The sequence below is a fragment of the Mus musculus genome, chromosome 14, assembly GCF_000001635.26.
Source record: "Mus musculus strain C57BL/6J chromosome 14, GRCm38.p6 C57BL/6J".
NCBI lineage: Eukaryota > Metazoa > Chordata > Mammalia > Rodentia > Muridae > Mus > Mus musculus.
Window position 1 is genome coordinate 84,212,544 of NC_000080.6, and position 18,150 is coordinate 84,230,693.

Genomic DNA, 18,150 nt, shown 5'->3' on the forward strand with positions numbered 1-18,150 from the left:
CACGCCTTTAATCCCAGCACTCGGGAGGCAGAAGCAGACAGATTTCTGAGTTCAAGGCCAGCGTGGTCTACAAAGTGGGTTCCAGGACAGCCAGGGCTACACAGAGAAACCCTGTCTCAAAAAAAAACAAAAACAAAACGGGGGCAGGGCAAAACAAAAAACAAAAAACAAAAAACAAAAAGAAAGAAAGAAAGAAGGAAAGAAAGAAAGAAAGAAAGAAAGAAAGAAAGAAAGAAAGAAAGAAAGAAAGAAAATATATGGCAATTACAAAAATAAAAATAATTGTTTGAATTAATCTAAGATAACTAAACATAAGAGTTAGATATTTACTAAGGATATATTATCATTATATGGTAAAACCAGACTAGTTCAAAATAATTATAACTAGCATTTCAAAAGATATATACTACACTAGCTCTATTATCTTTCTTGTTAGTTAATTGTCACACAGCATTATGAGATAACATGAATGTATATATAAGGAAAGAGAAATATATAATTATTCAAATTTTAAATATCAATTTGAAAAATTCTCAAATGACTGAAAATTTTAGTCAAGTTGCCAATCAAGTGAATTTACTTGAAACTTAAATAAAATTTAGCATATTTGCATTCATAATTTATTTAGAATATGATGAAGAGGAAATATAAGAAGAAAAAGGCTTTTAGCTCTCTGAATTTAGCATGTGAATATCATAAATATAAATTATGGTCAAAATCTTGTAAAACTAGAAAGTAAATAAAGTATACCCGGAACATCCAAATTTCATTAGTTTTGCACATTTAAGAGAAGAGCCTTGAAGAACTTGAACTGATTAAGTTATACAATATAATTTAGAACATGTAATATGGATTATTGTGATTGTATTAATTGTTACCTTGACAGAATCGGGAATTACCTCCAATATAAGCCTCAAGCTTCCTGCTGTTAGGGATTATGCTGATTAAAGTTAACCATTGAGAATGCTTTTGTAATGTTATCCTGATTGGATTTATAATTTAGGAAGACTTGCCGTTGTGGGAGGTACAGTTCCCAGGGCTAGGAGCCTTTGCCACAGAAAGGAGTAGACAAAGCCCAGTAATACCTGGATTCACTGCTATCACTTCTTTATTGAAGACAGATGCAAAGGAGCTTTATAGAACTCCAGCTGCCTTGACTTCCCTGCTAAATGGCTTATACTTTCTACCTGAGGTCTGAAACATAAATGAGCCTTGCCCTCTTGCTTTATTTAGATGTTTTTGTGTAAATGGTAATTTTATTTTCTCTCTGATGAAGATTTTTAAATCCACACCGAAGTAGTGTGACTACATGGCTTTAGCTAAGCCTAGAGCATTTCCTTCTCTGTTCTAACTATCCATAGGCCTAGGCTTGGAAATTTCTAGCTCCCATACAAATTAATCTGGCTTCTCTCAGCTTCTGACTGAATTGCTCTACTTTGCCTCAAACTAATTCTGGCAATCTATTGTCATATTCTGACGTCTTCTCATTCCCTGGCTTGTTTTCTCTTCACCTACAGTCTGTCTCTATAAAACTGTTCCTGTAAAACTAACTTCCTTCCTTTCTTCCTTCCTTCCTTCCTTCCTTCCTTCCTTCTTCATTCCTCTCGCTCTCCCTCTCTTCCACCTCCTCTCCCCTTTCCCCTCCTCCTTCTTTCACCCTCACCCAAGTCTCTCCCCCACCACCTCTCTTTCTGCCCTTAAGTAGCCTTTCTTTCCTTTGCTTTCTGTGTTTGGTGTATCCTATCTCTGTATCATTCTGTCACATCTTCCTCTGATTCATCATTTGTCCCTCAATTAGATATCATTTTAGAATAATGGCTGTTTCCTTATATAAACTAATAAAAATTTCATTATTAGGTGTTAAATATGTGTACTGAGAATGTGTTTGCATTTCCAGCTAGATCATACTATCTATGGAGAGCATGTCTGCATTCCAGTCAGATCATATAAACCTAAAAGGTCTTTGGATGTGATCCTTTGTCAGAGAAGCCATATTGTTGGATTAAAATCCCTCTATAATTTTGTCTTGGTGTTTTATCATAGCAACCGGAAAAGAAGCTAAAACAAATATTTATCTTCAAATCATACTTTGTTTATTTAGACAATCAGGATGAATATGTACAGACACATACTAGACTCCAAGTTAGCCCAGTATAACCATAAGCAGCAACAGCTACCCAACATTTCCTCTTATGTAGGTATTCTGCAATATGTGTTTTTACCAATTGAGATATGTGTAAAAATGGTTTAATTCACAATGCAATTTTAATTCAAACTTTTTATTATTGAAGTTTCCCTATCCCCATTTTAACTTCATGCAAAGAACATGAGCTGCTGACATTCCACAGGAATAGAGAAATTCTATACCATTCACAAACTCCCATTTCATGTGAAATGTTTATTCCACTTTTCAATAATAATGTTCATTTCCTTGCATGAAAAGTGGATGTGTCTGAGTTTTTAAAAGATCACTGTGGCTATCTCTCTATGAGCAAAACTATAGAGTATATTTGTAGAAACATCAAGGAATGCACCAACTTCTTAAGAGACCTGTTTGGTAATTTATAAAATTGCTTTTTCTTCATATTACTATTTAAAGGGTAATTTAATGTGCTACAATATGAATGATAGTAAATTTGTACAAACAAATATTGTGCTACATTTTGTTTAATCATCTGAGTAATGAAGATTAGCAAATCAAGTTTTGCTTCTAGATAAGAACTGAATTTCATCCCCTTCAAAAGCAAATAATGCATCAATATAACATGCTGGTGCTAAATTCCTGTGGTTCAAGAAGAAAGGGAGCTTTCTGTATTGACAGACTTTTAAGCTAGTTTTAAAGTTTCCAAGTCTCTAAAGCAGAATGAAACAGTGAAATGGGAGAGTCTGTAAACTATATGAAAAATTACTGGAAAATTCACCTAGAAAAATTATTAAGAATATTCTGTATTTTATATGATTAATTTCTAAATTTGGCCTAACTTAAAAGTTCCTAATTCTTTTTTTAATTTATTTTTATTAGATATTTTCTTTATATACATTTCAAATGCTATTCTGAAAGGTCCCTATACTCTCCCTCCACCCTGATCCCCTACCCACCCACTCCCACTTCTTGGCCCTGGCATTCCCCTGTACTGGGGCATATAAAGTTTGCAATATCAAGGGGCCTCTCTTCCTAGTAATGGCTGACTAGGCCATCTTTTGCTATATATGCAGCTAAAGACACGAACTCCAGGGGTACTGATTAATTCATGTTGTTGTTCCACCTATAGGGTTGCAGACCCCTTCAGCTCCTTGGGTACTTTCTCTAGCTCCTTCATTGAGGCCCCTGTGTTCCATCCAATAGATGACTGTGAAAATCCACTTCTGTATTTGTCAGGCACTGGCATAGACTCACAAGAGGCAGCTATATCAGGGTTCTTTCAGCAAAATCTTGTTTGCATATGCAGTAGTATCTGGCCACTAACACTCTATAAAGGAAAATATTTTATTGGGGCTGTCTTACAGTTTCAGAAGTCCACTATCCTTATGGCAGACAAGGTGCTGAAAAGGCAACTGAGAGTTCTACTCCTTGATCTGCAGGCAGCAGAAGTGACTATGTGCCACGAAGCATGTAGTTTGAGCATCAAAGGCCTCAAAACCTGCCCAAACTATGACACACTTCCTACAACAAGGCCACACCTATTCCAACAAGGCCACACTTCTTTATAGTGCTACTCTCTATGGGCCATATTGCAAAAAGCCCAAATTGAAGAACAACAGGAATTGAATAAGGTAAAGAAAGCCAGGCCAATGGCCCAGAAAATATTTTCAACAAAATCATAAAAGAAAAATTTTCTAGCTTTAAGAAGGAGCTGCATATACAGGTACAAGAAGCATAAAGAACACCAAATAGATACAATCAGAAAAGAAAGTCCTCTTGGCAAATAATAATAGAAACACTAAACATACAGGATGAAGAATGAATATAAAAATCTTCAAGAAAAAAATGCAAGAAACATAAATGCAGATCTATTAAAATAACCACTCACTTCTCAGTGGAGACTCTAGAAGCCATTAGGGCATGCACATATGTTTTATAGACCCTAAGAGACCACAGATTTCAGCCCACACTACTATAAACAAAAAACATTTAATTATAACAGATGAATAAAATAGGAAATTTAATAGCCCACAATATAAGCAATATATATTCTATGCAATCCTTCTCAAAATTAAAACACAGCTCTTCACAGATCTTGAAAGAACAATTTTCAACTTCTTATGGAAATACAAAACCACAAAACACCAAGAGTAGCAGTGTATATATATATATATATATTCTATTCCTGCTGAAGGATGCTGAAGGAGCTGAAGGGGAATTCTACCCCATAGGAAGAACAACAATATCAACTAACCAGACTCCTCAGAGCTCCCAGGGACTAAACAACAACTAAACAGAGATCGGAGAGAAAAATAGCCAATTCTCTGTTGTTTACTAAATTACAATGCTGGGAGACTGGTTAGAAGTATCAAATGGTTTTAATTTATGGCATTTTCAATTATGTTTCCTGGAACATAAATTAATCATAAGCCAGGAAATACTTTTACTAGATGACAGACATTATTCTGAGCATTTTAAATGTATAAAAATGAACTAGATATTGTTGCTTTCTTGGTGGGCATTTACTTAAGAAAAGAAAGATGCACGCATAAAATTCAGATCAACTACAATATGATAAACCTGAACAGAGATAGTTTTGTGGAAATTAAAGCAAGTAGAGATTTGGTTGTAGAAATTTGCTTTTTGCTTGTGCCTAAGTAGATCACAGAAGGAACATCAACTAAGTATCAAGTAAAGCGATATTTTTGGTCGAATAGTCAACAAAACAATTCAATCCAATCCAATCCACTGTGAGAAAAACCTGCAGAAAACTATTGCAAAAGACAATGAACACATAAATAGTTCAAATTGGGGGAAATACAATCACTTCTTAGTGGCTGCATATTAGTGTAGTCCTTGAGGAGATTACTCAATGAAAGTGCTCACTGCCACAGCCAAAAGGACCACAAGTCCATGTACAAAGGCAAGTGAAGTGAAGACTATATATAAACCTGGAACGCTGTGAAGAGATTGGACACAGAGATAGGAGACTCTCATGAAAGCTTTTGGGCTCAAGTACAGAGCCTTTCACTAAAAAGTCACAAAAGTTATCCCTTTTGTGCTGAATGAGATGGGAATTTTGGCTCAAAAAGGAATATAATTGGGAATGCTTGGAAAACAGAAATAGAAAGAAGAAACCATGTAATTATGCTAAAATCATCCCAAATAAAATAATCACATCAAAAAGGTGTCTTTTAACTTCTACACGTGTGCCATAGTATGCATAGCACTCCTTCAAAAATACACAAATGTTATCAACAGTAAGTGGTGTAATTTTCAGTGAAATTTATGTTATTTTAATTCTTTGGAAAGGCATTCATAATTTATTTCAGTTCATCAAAAATTTGTTGTAAATTATGTGTACTTTTCATAATCCTATTATAAAGATTAATTATAAATATCCTCATATGTTATAATAGATTGTTTCACTTTGTGAAAGTATTTCCCAAATATGATTCTTTTTGTGGCTACAGATTAAGATTGACCTGTTTCTAATACGCTATCATTGATACTTCTGAGAAAAATTCATGTATACATTTATTTTTTATTAAATTTTTTTTCTTAACAAGTGGTGGCCTTGGAACAGAGCAAGGCTCCCCACCCCACAGTTTTGTCTGCCTGGCAAGAGGCCAAAAAGACACTGGTGAGACACCCCACCGATGCACTCTAATGCCCTCTGCCTGCAGAGACTCCTACCAGCCTAGCAACTAAGAGCTCTGCCCTGTCTGTTGGAGCTCCATCTTCTTTCCAGCCCTCTATCAGCTGTGGTTGTGAAGAAGCACAGAGCGCCCAAACCCACAGCTTTTCCTGCTTCCCAGAAGACCCGATCAAACCCGAGACATACAACTTCATCTACTCCAGCGAGGGATAAAAATAAAATAGAATGAAATAAAACAAAGCAAAAGCTGACACAGTGGATTTGGATAAAAGAAACAGAAAAAAAAATGCATCCAAGAGAAATCACAAGGGCAGTAACCTTCTCATTCATGAACTAAGGAGTCCCATAAAAACCCTAAACCTAGAGCCAAATATATATGAAAAAGACCAGTATGGTAAAAAGAAAAAAAAAAAATACACACACACACACACATTAATAAATATTATATATAAAAGTATATCATCAATTCAGATATTAAATGTAAAATAATAGTTATTTTTATAAAATAGCTATAGGGAGAACAATTCTTTGAAAATCTCTGAATTTAACAATATAAATAAAAAAATAAAAATATATCAATTTATATATTTAATTTTATTTATTTTATATATCTATATATTTATCTATATGTATAGATATAGTAGATATAGATGATATAGATATAAATATAGATATATAATAAAATTACAAAAGGTCTCAGACGATATTATGTGACAAGGAAACTCCAAAGATGTTAAGTTCATTTTTCATAGACAGTCTAGTGATGGGCATGTTTTGACTCTTCATAGAGAAACCATTGGAGGTTATACTGGCTAGGCATAGGGACATTTTCTCTCTTCTTTCAGTTCTAAGACCTCAACTGCTGAGAATGTCGGTAAGGATCATTTTATTGATACATTTGTTTTCCCAGATTTGTTTTTTTGTTTTTTGGTTTTTTTGTTTGGTTTTTTTTTTTTTTTTTTTGGTTTTTCGAGACAGGGTTTCTCTGTGTAGCCCTGGCTGTCCTGGAACTCACTCCCTAGACCAGGCTGGCCTTGAACTACGATATCTGCCTGCCTCTGCCTCCCGAGTACTGGGATTAAAGGCGTGTGCTGGGATTAAAGGCGTGTGCTGGGATTAAAGGCGTGTGCTGGGATTAAAGGCGTGTGCTGGGATTAAAGGCGTGTGCTGGGATTAAAGGCGTGCGCCACCACACCCGGCCCCAGATTTGTTTTTGTATTTACTTTTGTCCTAGGTCTCTGGGCTCTCTAATCTCAGGATCTTGGTCACCTCAATAGTGTCTGGTATGGGTCCCATATAAGTCAAATAGAGTGGGTATTCTGTCAAATCAATTATTGGTTAATTGCTCCCCAAAATTCATGTCACCATTGACTTAGCATATACTAAAGACTGAAAACCATTGCACAATAAAGTGTGTGTGGCTAAGTTTGCATATATAGAGAGTACATTCCTATATCAAAGACACTAGCACATATGACTGAAGGATCTATGTAGGTATCAAGTTGACTCTTTCATGTTCAATAGGTTTTAGATGCTATCTTCAGCAAAGGGGCCTCTTGGACAATTTGTAGAGAGCCAAATACAGCTTTTACAACAAACTGTTGCTTGGAAGTTACAGAGGTCAATGACCAAGTTAGATGCAATCCATTCCATGCACAGAAAGCTTTTATTGGTAGCAAAAGATGTCCAATATTATGTGGTGATTTCATTTACATTGCTTTCATATATATATATATATATATATATATATATATATATATATATATATATATATATATATATATATATCTTCTACAGCATTATTTCCAAACCAACCCTCAAATTGTGCTTAAATTTAGCTGTCTCTCTAATAATCCTTAAGTGGCCCACTCTCCAGTTGATCCTTCTAATCCATTCTCTACCACTCCAAAAATGAATCTAAAACTATATTTCTATCTCATCATTTCTGGAGAGACATATCTTCTCAAACCCCTGTACCTTATTTTCTACCTATCCTCTGTGATTTCAAGATTCTAGTTTGGTTTTCATTAACTTAATAGTTACTATCCAAATGTGAACAAAATCATTTTATACTTTTCTTTCTGGTTTTGTTTCCTTGTTTTGGATGATTTTTAGTCTATTCATTCATATGTGAATGTCATGATTTCATTTTCTTTAAATGCCTGAGTAAATATCTATCCTGTAAATGTACCTGGATTTCTTTAGCCATTCATCTGTTGAGGGACATCAACATTGTTTACAAATTTTCTCTATTATGAATATACCAACAACAAATACAGTTATGCAGGTGTGCCTTTGGTAGAATGAACTGTACCTTGTGTATAAGTCCAAGAATAATATAGCAAGATCTTTAGGTGAATTGATTCCCATTTTCTTGAGGAAACACCACACTGATTCCCATAGTGGCTGTTCAAATCTGCACAGCAATGTAAGAGTACTCCTATTGCTTTACGTCTTCACTGGCATTAGGTGTCACTTATTTTAATGCATGTAACCATTCTAACAGGTTAACATGAAATATATAGTTAGTTTTTATTTCTACTTTTCTAACAATTAAGGATATTTTATATTTAAGCTCTACTCGGTGATTTGAACTTCCTCCTCTGAATATTCCCTGTTTAGATTTGGGCCTCATTTTTGATTTATTTATTTATCTAGAGTTGTTTACAGATTCTGAATATTATTCTTCTATGCATGTATAGTTGGTAAATAAAGTTTCCCATTTGCTAGGTATTGCTTTTTCTGAATGAAGAGGTTCTTTGCTGTGTAGCAGCTTCTTAGTTTCATGAGGTCTCATTTATTAATTGCTAATTTTTAAGACCAATTCTAATGGTGTTCTGTTCAGAATGTCTTTCCTGTGTCAGGGCTGAGTTGAAGGCTATTCTCCTCTGTCTATCTTATTAGATGGAGTAGATTTGGTTTTATGTTGTGTTCTTAAGTTCACTTGGCATTGAGTTTTGTGCATGGTGGTATAAGTATGGATTTCTTCCTTTGTGAAGCCATCAAAATAGAACAGACCATTTGTTGAACATGCTGTCTTTTATTTACTGTGTATTTCTTAATTCTTTGTCAAAAATAATGTGTCCATCTGTGTATAAATTTGTGTCTGTATCTTCAAATGGATTTGAATAATCAACATATCTTTTGTCACAATATTATGATTTTTATTACTATAGCTCTGTAATACAATTTGCAAAAAGGAATGGAATTTTATTTATTTTCATTTTTATTTTTTATTGATTATTTTATTTATCTACATGTTAAATGTTGTCTGCTTTTCCAGTCTCCCCTCTGCAACCTTCAGTCCATCCCCCCTCCTCTTTGCCTCCAAGAGGGTACTCTCCTACCCATTCACCCACTGTACCCATATAGTATCCCCCTTCGCTGGGGCAACAAGCCTCCACAGAACCAAGCACCTACCCTCCCACAGATGCCAGATAAGGCACTCTGCTACATATGAGATGAAGCCATGGACCCATCCATGTGAGTGGGTTGTTTAGTTGTTGTTTAGTCCATGGGAGCTCTGAGGAGTCTGGTTAGTTGATATTGTTCTTCCTATGGGGTGGAATTCCCCTTCAGCTCCTTCAGCAGGAATAGAATTATATATATATATATTGCTACTCTTGGTGTTTTGTGGTTTTGTATTTCCATAAGAAGTTGAAAATTGTTCTTTCAAGATCTGTGAAGAGCTGTGTTTTAATTTTGAGAAGGATTGCATAGAATATATATTGCTTATATTGTGGGCTATTAAATTTCCTATTTTATTCATCTGTTATAATTAAATGTTTTTTGTTTATAGTAGTGTGGGCTGAAATCTGTGGTCTCTTAGGGTCTATAAAACATATGTGCATGCCCTAATGGCTTCTAGAGTCTCCATTGAGAAGTGAGTGGTTATTTTAATAGATCTGCATTTATGTTTCTTGCATTTTTTTCTTGAAGATTTTTATATTCATTCTTCATCCTGTATGTTTAGTGTTTCTATTATTATTTGCCAAGAGGACTTTCTTTTCTGATTGTATCTATTTGGTGTTCTTTATGCTTCTTGTACCTGTATATGCAGCTCCTTCTTAAAGCTAGAAAATTTTTCTTCTATGATTTTGTTGAAAATATTTTCTGGGCCATTGGCCTGGCTTTCTTTACCTTATTCAATTCCTGTTGTTCTTCAATTTGGGCTTTTTGCAATATGGCCCATAGAGAGTAGCACTATAAAGAAGTGTGGCCTTGTTGGAATAGGTGTGGCCTTGTTGTAGGAAGTGTGTCATAGTTTGGGCAGGTTTTGAGGCCTTTGATGCTCAAACTACATGCTTCGTGGCACATAGTCACTTCTGCTGCCTGCAGATCAAGGAGTAGAACTCTCAGTTGCCTTTTCAGCACCTTGTCTGCCATAAGGATAGTGGACTTCTGAAACTGTAAGACAGCCCCAATAAAATATTTTCCTTTATAGAGTGTTAGTGGCCAGATACTACTGCATATGCAAACAAGATTTTGCTGAAAGAACCCTGATATAGCTGCCTCTTGTGAGTCTATGCCAGTGCCTGACAAATACAGAAGTGGATTTTCACAGTCATCTATTGGATGGAACATAGGGGCCTCAATGAAGGAGCTAGAGAAAGTACCCAAGGAGCTGATGGGGTCTGCAACCATATAGGAGGAACAACAATATGAACTAACCAGTACCCTCAGAGCTTGTGTCTCTAGTTGCATATGTAGCAGAGGATGGCCTAGTACAATGGGAGGAGAGGCCCTTGGTCTTGGGAAGATTAAATGCCCCAGTACAGAGGAATGCCAGGGCCAGGAAGCAGGAGTGGCTGAGTGGGTTGGGGATTTTCAGGATAGCATTTGAAATGTAAATGAAAAAAAAAAAACTAATAAAGAAAAGAGTTTTAGTGGAAATGGTTCTTCTTCAGGTCAATAGAAACTCAAACAAAAGCACATAGTGTTGCAAATTTCCTAGACGTTTTGTGCCAGGATGATTTTAAATTTAACATTTCCTCTCACTGAGGTAGTCATTTCTTATATCTTGCCTTCCTTGTTTGGAATTCTCTTTTCTTATCTCTTGCATTTTCTTGGTAATGTTTGCCTCTGAGGTTCCTACACAAATTCCTAAATTTTTCGCTTTCATTGTTCTCTCAGTTTGAATTTTCTTTACTGATTCTATTTCCACTTTCATGCCTTGCACTGTTTTATTCATTTTTTCCACTGTTTGTGTTTTCATGTGTTTCTTAAGGAATTTATTCATTTCCTCTTTGGGGGATTTATTCATATTCATAAGGATTATTTAAGGTCTTTTTCCTGGGTTTCAGCTATGTTACAGTATTCAAAACCAGTTGTGGCAGGGTTACTGGGATCTTGTGGAGATATTATCCTGGCTGTTATTTATTGTGCTTTTATGCTGGTGTCTACAAATGTAAATTTGGGAAGAATGTAATTCTAAGGAGTGATACCTCCTCTTGTCTTTGTTGGATGGATGCTTTGTTCCTTAGTTAATTTTGTCTTCTCTGCATCTCAGGAGATTATAGTTTCTGTGTGTTACCTGGTAGAGAATTCTCCTGAGATCCTGACAGTGGTGGCTGTTGTGGACACTTAGGTACAGGGATAGGTTAGGAGGGGATGCTCAGCTGTTCTATAATAGGGGGGAAAGCAAAACAGTCTATGAGCATCTGTTTAGTCCCCTCGGAATGAAGTCAGAGGGTGAGGAGAAGCTACATCAGGTGTCTCTGTTGGACTTGGGGATGAGACTAGGGGATCTGTCATAGAGGAGAGGAAAGAAAGCAATCATCTGAAGCTAGCCTTCCTGTTTTGTTAGCCTACTTGCTTCTTAGTCAGGCTTGATTGGTGATTTCCCACAGGAACCCTGCTGGAGCTTGGGGCTGTCATGAAAGGATGACTGTGGAGGAAGGTTCGAGATCTGATAGATCTGCTAGTTTTCTAAAATATATGCATACATACATATATGTGTGTGTGTGGGTCCATGTATAATTCTCTTGTTTATCTACAACTGTTTTGTTTCTTCCCTTGCTTGTATCAGATTGGGTTTTCAGCAGCTAAAGCTGCCAGGGAACTGTTGCTAAAACTAAGGATGACATTGAAATTTCTCTACCTGCCCATTGCTCAGATTATTTGCAGGCACTATAATGAAATTTGTGCTGTGATGTGATGAGAGAAACTCGAGACTTCATGTGTGCTAATCAAACATTTTACTAATTGAAATACTTCTCTAACCCTAAAATGAACAGTTTTGAAAAAATTAAATTTCTTCTATGAGGAAATGAAACTTAGTTCATAATAATCCTGAAAATTCAAACTCCTCATTACTATACATATTTTTAATAAGCACAAATGAATAACAGGTTTATTTGTCCTCTATAAAGTATTCTCCTGTGTAGTAACCACTAATTAACTCTCCCAATACATAACTAGGAAATACAAATTTTCTATCTCTTATTCTTTGTGATATAATGATGTTATAAGCATAATTTTATACTGTACTTATTAAAGATCCATCAGGTGCATGATATTGTTTATAATATTATAATTAGATGGCAATTTTGTGTACATTCTTTTGAAAAACTTTTCCCTCTATGGATAAAAGCTGGATAAAAATAAATAGAGAACAATACATTAACAGTTACCTAATAAATAAGTTTATAGTTTCTAAATATTTAGTTTGATCTTATGAATTAAAGTTACTGGCATAATCATTAAAACACCTATTACATATTTTTGCTAATTCAAATTTGTTCAAGTATAAAGCACAAATTAAAAGTGCAATTATATTAAAATTTATAAAATTCCAAGTACAATAATATATCTTTATTCAGAGTCAACTGAAAATTTTTGAGGGCAGATATATTGTCTTAAACTATGAGAAATCAAACTTGTATTTGAATACGTGCTAACCACACAGTTTTTAACAAATTTGGTGACAATAACTCTTAATTTCTTTCCCAAGGCAGTAAGTATAAGCAGTTTTAAAACTGATTACTCTTCATACAATTTACTTATTTACCAAACATTAACTATGGACTTTGATTGGGGGGTTAAAATAAAATAAAGGTGTTCTATTTTTTCGAACTCCTTTGTGATGATAGATGATCAAATAAGTTGAAGATATAATTACTCACAGTTAGTGATTGATGACAATGAATAATCACAGAGGTGCTCTTCTTCTTATGTATGGAAACTAATGCCCCAGAAATGCAGCTGCGTCCAGTGCTTTATTCACAGATCGTATCCAAGAGGATGACATTGGCATTATATTTTTAGGAGCTGTAAATTTCGTAAACTCTTCAGTGGACAAAGGTCTCTTTAGATTGCTTTCTTCAATAAATTATCCTGCCATGGTCAGTCACAATTTCATTAAATTTAAGTTGTACATACTAAAAAGCATCAATGATGACTCAAAGGAAATAAAGGGAGCTTTAATTATTAACACTGATAATACAATGGCATCCAATATGTAATCAGATAATAATAAAAAGTAATGAAGTTGTTTTATAAAATAGCAAAGAAAAACATCTTAGCATGTACATTACAAATGAAAAAGTAAATTAAACATGAAAGTTTTAAATTAAATTTAGTTTTTTTTATTTATAATTTAATTACAAGATGTCACCCTTCCCTTTTTGCCCTCTGTACCATCCCATATATCTTCTAACTACTCTTCAAATTCAAGGTCTCTCTTTTTCACTAATTGTGATTGCATGATTTGTAAATATAAACTTGTTCAAATCACAGGATGCTATCTAAATGCTTTCAGGGCTGACTGATGGTGGACCCTACTGTCGGGCAGTGCATCCAGGGGAAATAAAAGGAGGTGGGAGAGAACCTGAGTCCCGCCAGAGCACCGGGGCTCTGGCCTGTGGACATTCTCTACTCACAGTCTGCAGGAGTAGAGAGGGAGCAATCTGGGGTCTCTGGGCCTCTCAGAGGTCAGAGATGACTGGTTCTCAATTTCGAACATCCCAGATCTCTCATGTCTCAGAAGAGCTGAGAACAAAGTGAGGGCCCTGGGGGCAGCTCAGTCAGGCCTGTGGCTGAAGGGAAAAGAGGGCAGGAGGAGAGGTGGCACTAGGAGGTTCCCATGCAGGTGAGAGTCATTGGTTCGGTCCATGGCTGGAGCACAGGAAGGCCTTCCAGAGGGAGGTTAGACACAGCTCTTCAGGGGAAGGCCTATTCCTTTGTTCAAACACTGCAGGTCTTGATGAGCAGAGATGGTCCATGGTTTTACAGCTTTACTGTAGAAAGGCAGAGAGAAAGAGAAGGTAGAAAAGGAGAGGCCTTCCATGGCCAAGTGGAGAGAGGAGGGAAGGGTAGGGGAGAAGGAGAGCTATATATAATAATAAGAGAGGTAGCGGCTTAAAAGAGCAAGGATGGGTCAAGCATCCCCTTTTATAGTGTGCTGGGATATCTTGCAGTTGCAGGGTAGCAGTGGGGAGGAACATACCTGGCTATTGTATGGTAAATGTGAGGATGAAGTCTAGCCAGAATGCCAGGAGCTTGCGACTTTATCTGTGTTACTGGTAGTTACAGGATTTTAGAGTTGGGGGCTCCATGGTGTCCGGTGCCTATGTCTGTCTGGGAGCATGGCTCACTGTTCCATCCCTAGTAGAGTTTCTACTGGGTCTCTGGAGTAAGTCTCCTCGACCAGAAAACAGGTTGCCTTTTATTGCCCAAGCTTTTGTCCCTGCCCGGCAAGAACACACTCAGGACAACCAGAATCTTCTGGGGCAAAGCTTTTATTGCTTACTTATCAGGAGGGAAGACCCCGAACTGGGAAAATGGCGCTGCTTATATAGCCCGCAGCTTGACGTTTCAGCACCTGATGTGGTGTGACAGCTCCTGATTTGTTGCTCGCCCATCACCCCATTACTATGCCGCCAGATGGACAGTGACTAGGCGTGAATTCACTCTTGCACTTGCGCATAAGGCTTGTTTGCTAGTTAGGCGCAGTGGAAGCCAGCACCATCTTATAATGGCGATTGCTCATGGCACAGCTCTCCACAGCCTTTCATGGTCCCACACCCTTCCCTGGAAATAGCTACCTATCCCATTCCTACTTTTTCTCAGTTGCATATATTTCTTTGTTTAGGGTTGAGGCATTGAGTGCTTTTCTCCATCCAGTTTTATAAGAACCACATCAATAATGAGCATAGCATGATAACCTTAAGGGTGCATTAATGGTACACACACCTTGGTGGTAACCAACACTACTTTAATTGGATTTGCCACCTGCTCATCAATAGGAAGAATATACTTAGTACTAGTTACCTAATTAGCTACTCAGTGCTAGTGAAGTCATGCTTATTGTAGTAGAAGCAACTGACATCCACTAAATTACCAAAAGTATAATAAGTTAAAAGACTATAAATAGTTGTTCCTATACTCACAGATAATTGTGGTCTTCAATTCTTATCAAGGGAACTGCTTATTGCAACAGAGTGAGATAAATATATAAAATCACATCCAATCAGAATGTAGAGTTGTGAAGCCAGGCTCAATGGATACATCTACAAAACTTTTCTGCACCTAAGTCTTTAGGAATATTCAAGAAAAAGTAGTGGAAGATGGTCAGAGCCAGAAGGATCAAGGAGTTTGCCCTGTGATTGTGTCCCCAAGTAACATCAAAACTTGCATACAAATCTCACCAACATAACTGTACAAATGTGTGCTAAATAAACACGAGACTTTCTTAAATTTATATTGATAAGTTGCAAAAATTCATTTACAAATTTATTTAAAAGTTTTCCATCTTATACTTGTATTTGCTTTATCTTTTATTTCCCATTAACATTTCTACAGCCCCAATAAGACTAACATTAGTTTAGTTCTACCTTAAGTGAATTTAAGTAAAGTTCAGCTCTGAAACCAAATCATCTCAAAGAATAAAAGAACAGATTTTAAAGAAATTTAAAATAGATAGATAGATGGATCGACTGTATGTCTTTTAGAACTCTTGTATGAGTCTTATGAATTCTGACTTTCCTTTTAAGAGTGCATCAGTACATACTGTAAATATCTGGCTGGTGCCTCAAGAAAAGTTAACTTTTTCTTTGATCTGCAGAAAAAAAAACTCATGGTATTCTGGAACATATTGGGGGAAAGCCTTCTTTTTATATTATGATGTCTTACATGAAAGTACACCTGAGACATGGCTGCCACTGTAAAGAAAATTTAGACAAACTAAGAGTACAAGAAAATGTTCTAAGAAGACTAAGTGACCTTATCAGTAAATTTTTTTTAAAAAAAAAGAAAGAAATTCTGGGAATTTTTATAAAAAGTAATAAAAGTAATATACTGGACAATTTCAATATAGAAAGGTGAAGTTATTATAACAAAGTTGTGTGTCATGCAGCTACTAAACACAAATATAATAGATAGTTCTGGTATTTATATTTATATTCATCTAGATTGCCTCTTTTGATATTCATGAAAATATATGAATAAACATTCAAATTCTTTACATCAAAGTAAAATGATACTGTAGATTTTTATAATTAATATGATAGGTAGTAGAAATCTATATTTATGAAGTACTATAAGTATTCACTTCAAATTTAGATGTTCTCTAAAAATTAAAACCAGAATATATATCAAATATTTAAATAAAAATTCAATAAAGCCTTCTAAGATTTCAGGTTTTCAAGTGAAAACCACTTTGATAAACTAGGTTAAATGAAGAACAGTAATAAAATTAACTGAGGCTGAGAACATCAAAAACTGTTCACTCCTATAAGTGAATGCTAGTCTTAAATTTTCAGACAAATGTATTTAAATTGGAGTATCTATGGGAGACAGGAACTAACAATGTTCCTTAAGGAAAGGCTCAATGGGAGGGAAACCAAACACAGTTGGTATGAAGAAGAACTGTTAACTGGGTAAAGGGATAGAAGGTCATAGGAGAAGTGTGAGTATAGATAGGAATAGCCAATGCTAAAGGCTATATTGGAAAGCAGGTATATTGGAAGCATTATATATATATATATATATATATATATATATATATATATATAATATCTCAAACACCTTGGGGTTTCCAAGGCAACTTCAACATTACAGCTTCTTATCCCAATGTCTGGTATCTACACATGATCATCTTCACTCCTCCAAAGAGCTTGGGTCACATCTCCAGCTCTGCCTTCTGTAGCACTCTAGGCTCTGATTGAAAGTGGGCAGCCTTGTCTAGTCCCTGATTTTAGTGGGATTGCTTCCAGCTTCTCACCATTTACTTTGATGTTGGCTACTGGTTTGCTGTAGATTGCTTTTATCATGTTTAGTATGGGCCTTTAATTCCTGATCTTTCCAAGACTTTTATCATGAATGGGTATTGGATCTTGTCGAATGCTTTTTCTGCATCTAACGAGATGATCATGTGGTTTTTGTCTTTGAGTTTGTTTATATAATGGATTACATTGATGGATTTTCGTATATTAAACCATCCCTGCATCCCTGGAATAAAACCTACATGGTCAGGATGGATGATTGCTTTAATGTGTTCTTGGATTCGGTTAGCAAGAATTTTATTGAGGATTTTTGCATCGATATTCATAAGGGAATTTGGTCTGAAGTTCTCTATCTTTGTTGGAGCTTTCTGTGGTTTAGGTATCAGAGTAATTGTGGCTTCATAGAATGAGTTGGGTAGAGTTCCCTCTACTTCTATTTTGTGGAATAGTTTGTGCAGAACTGGGATTAGATCTTCTTTGAAGGTCTGGTAGAACTCTGCACTAAACCCATCTGGTCCTGGGCTTTATTTGGTTGGGAGACTGTTAATGACTGCTTCTATTTCCTTAGGGGATATGGGACTGTTTAGATCATTAACTTGATCCTGATTTAACTTTGGTACCTGGTATCTGTCTAGAAATTTGTCCATTTCATCCAGGTTTTCCAGTTTTGTTGAGTATAGCCTTTTGTAGAAGGATCCGATGGTGTTTTGGATTTCTTCAGGATCTGTTGTTATGTCTCCCTTTTCTTTTCTGATTTTGTTAATTAGGATGTTGTCCCTGTGCCCTCTAGTGAGTCTAGATAAGGGTTTATCTATCTTGTTGATTTTCTCAAAGAACCAACTCCTTGATTGGTTGATTCTTTGAATAGTTCTTCTTGTTTCCACTTGGTTGATTTCACCCCTGAGTTTGATTATTTCCTGCCGTCTACTCCTCTTGGGTGAATTTGCTTCCTTTTTTTCTAGAGCTTTTAGATGTGTTGTCAAGCTGCTAGTATGTGCTCTCTCCCGTTTCTTCTTGGAGGCACTCAGAGCTATGAGTTTCCCTCTTAGAAATGCTTTCATTGTGTCCCATAGATTTGGGTATGTTGTGGATTCATCTTACACGCGTTCTCGCGACCGGCCAGGAAG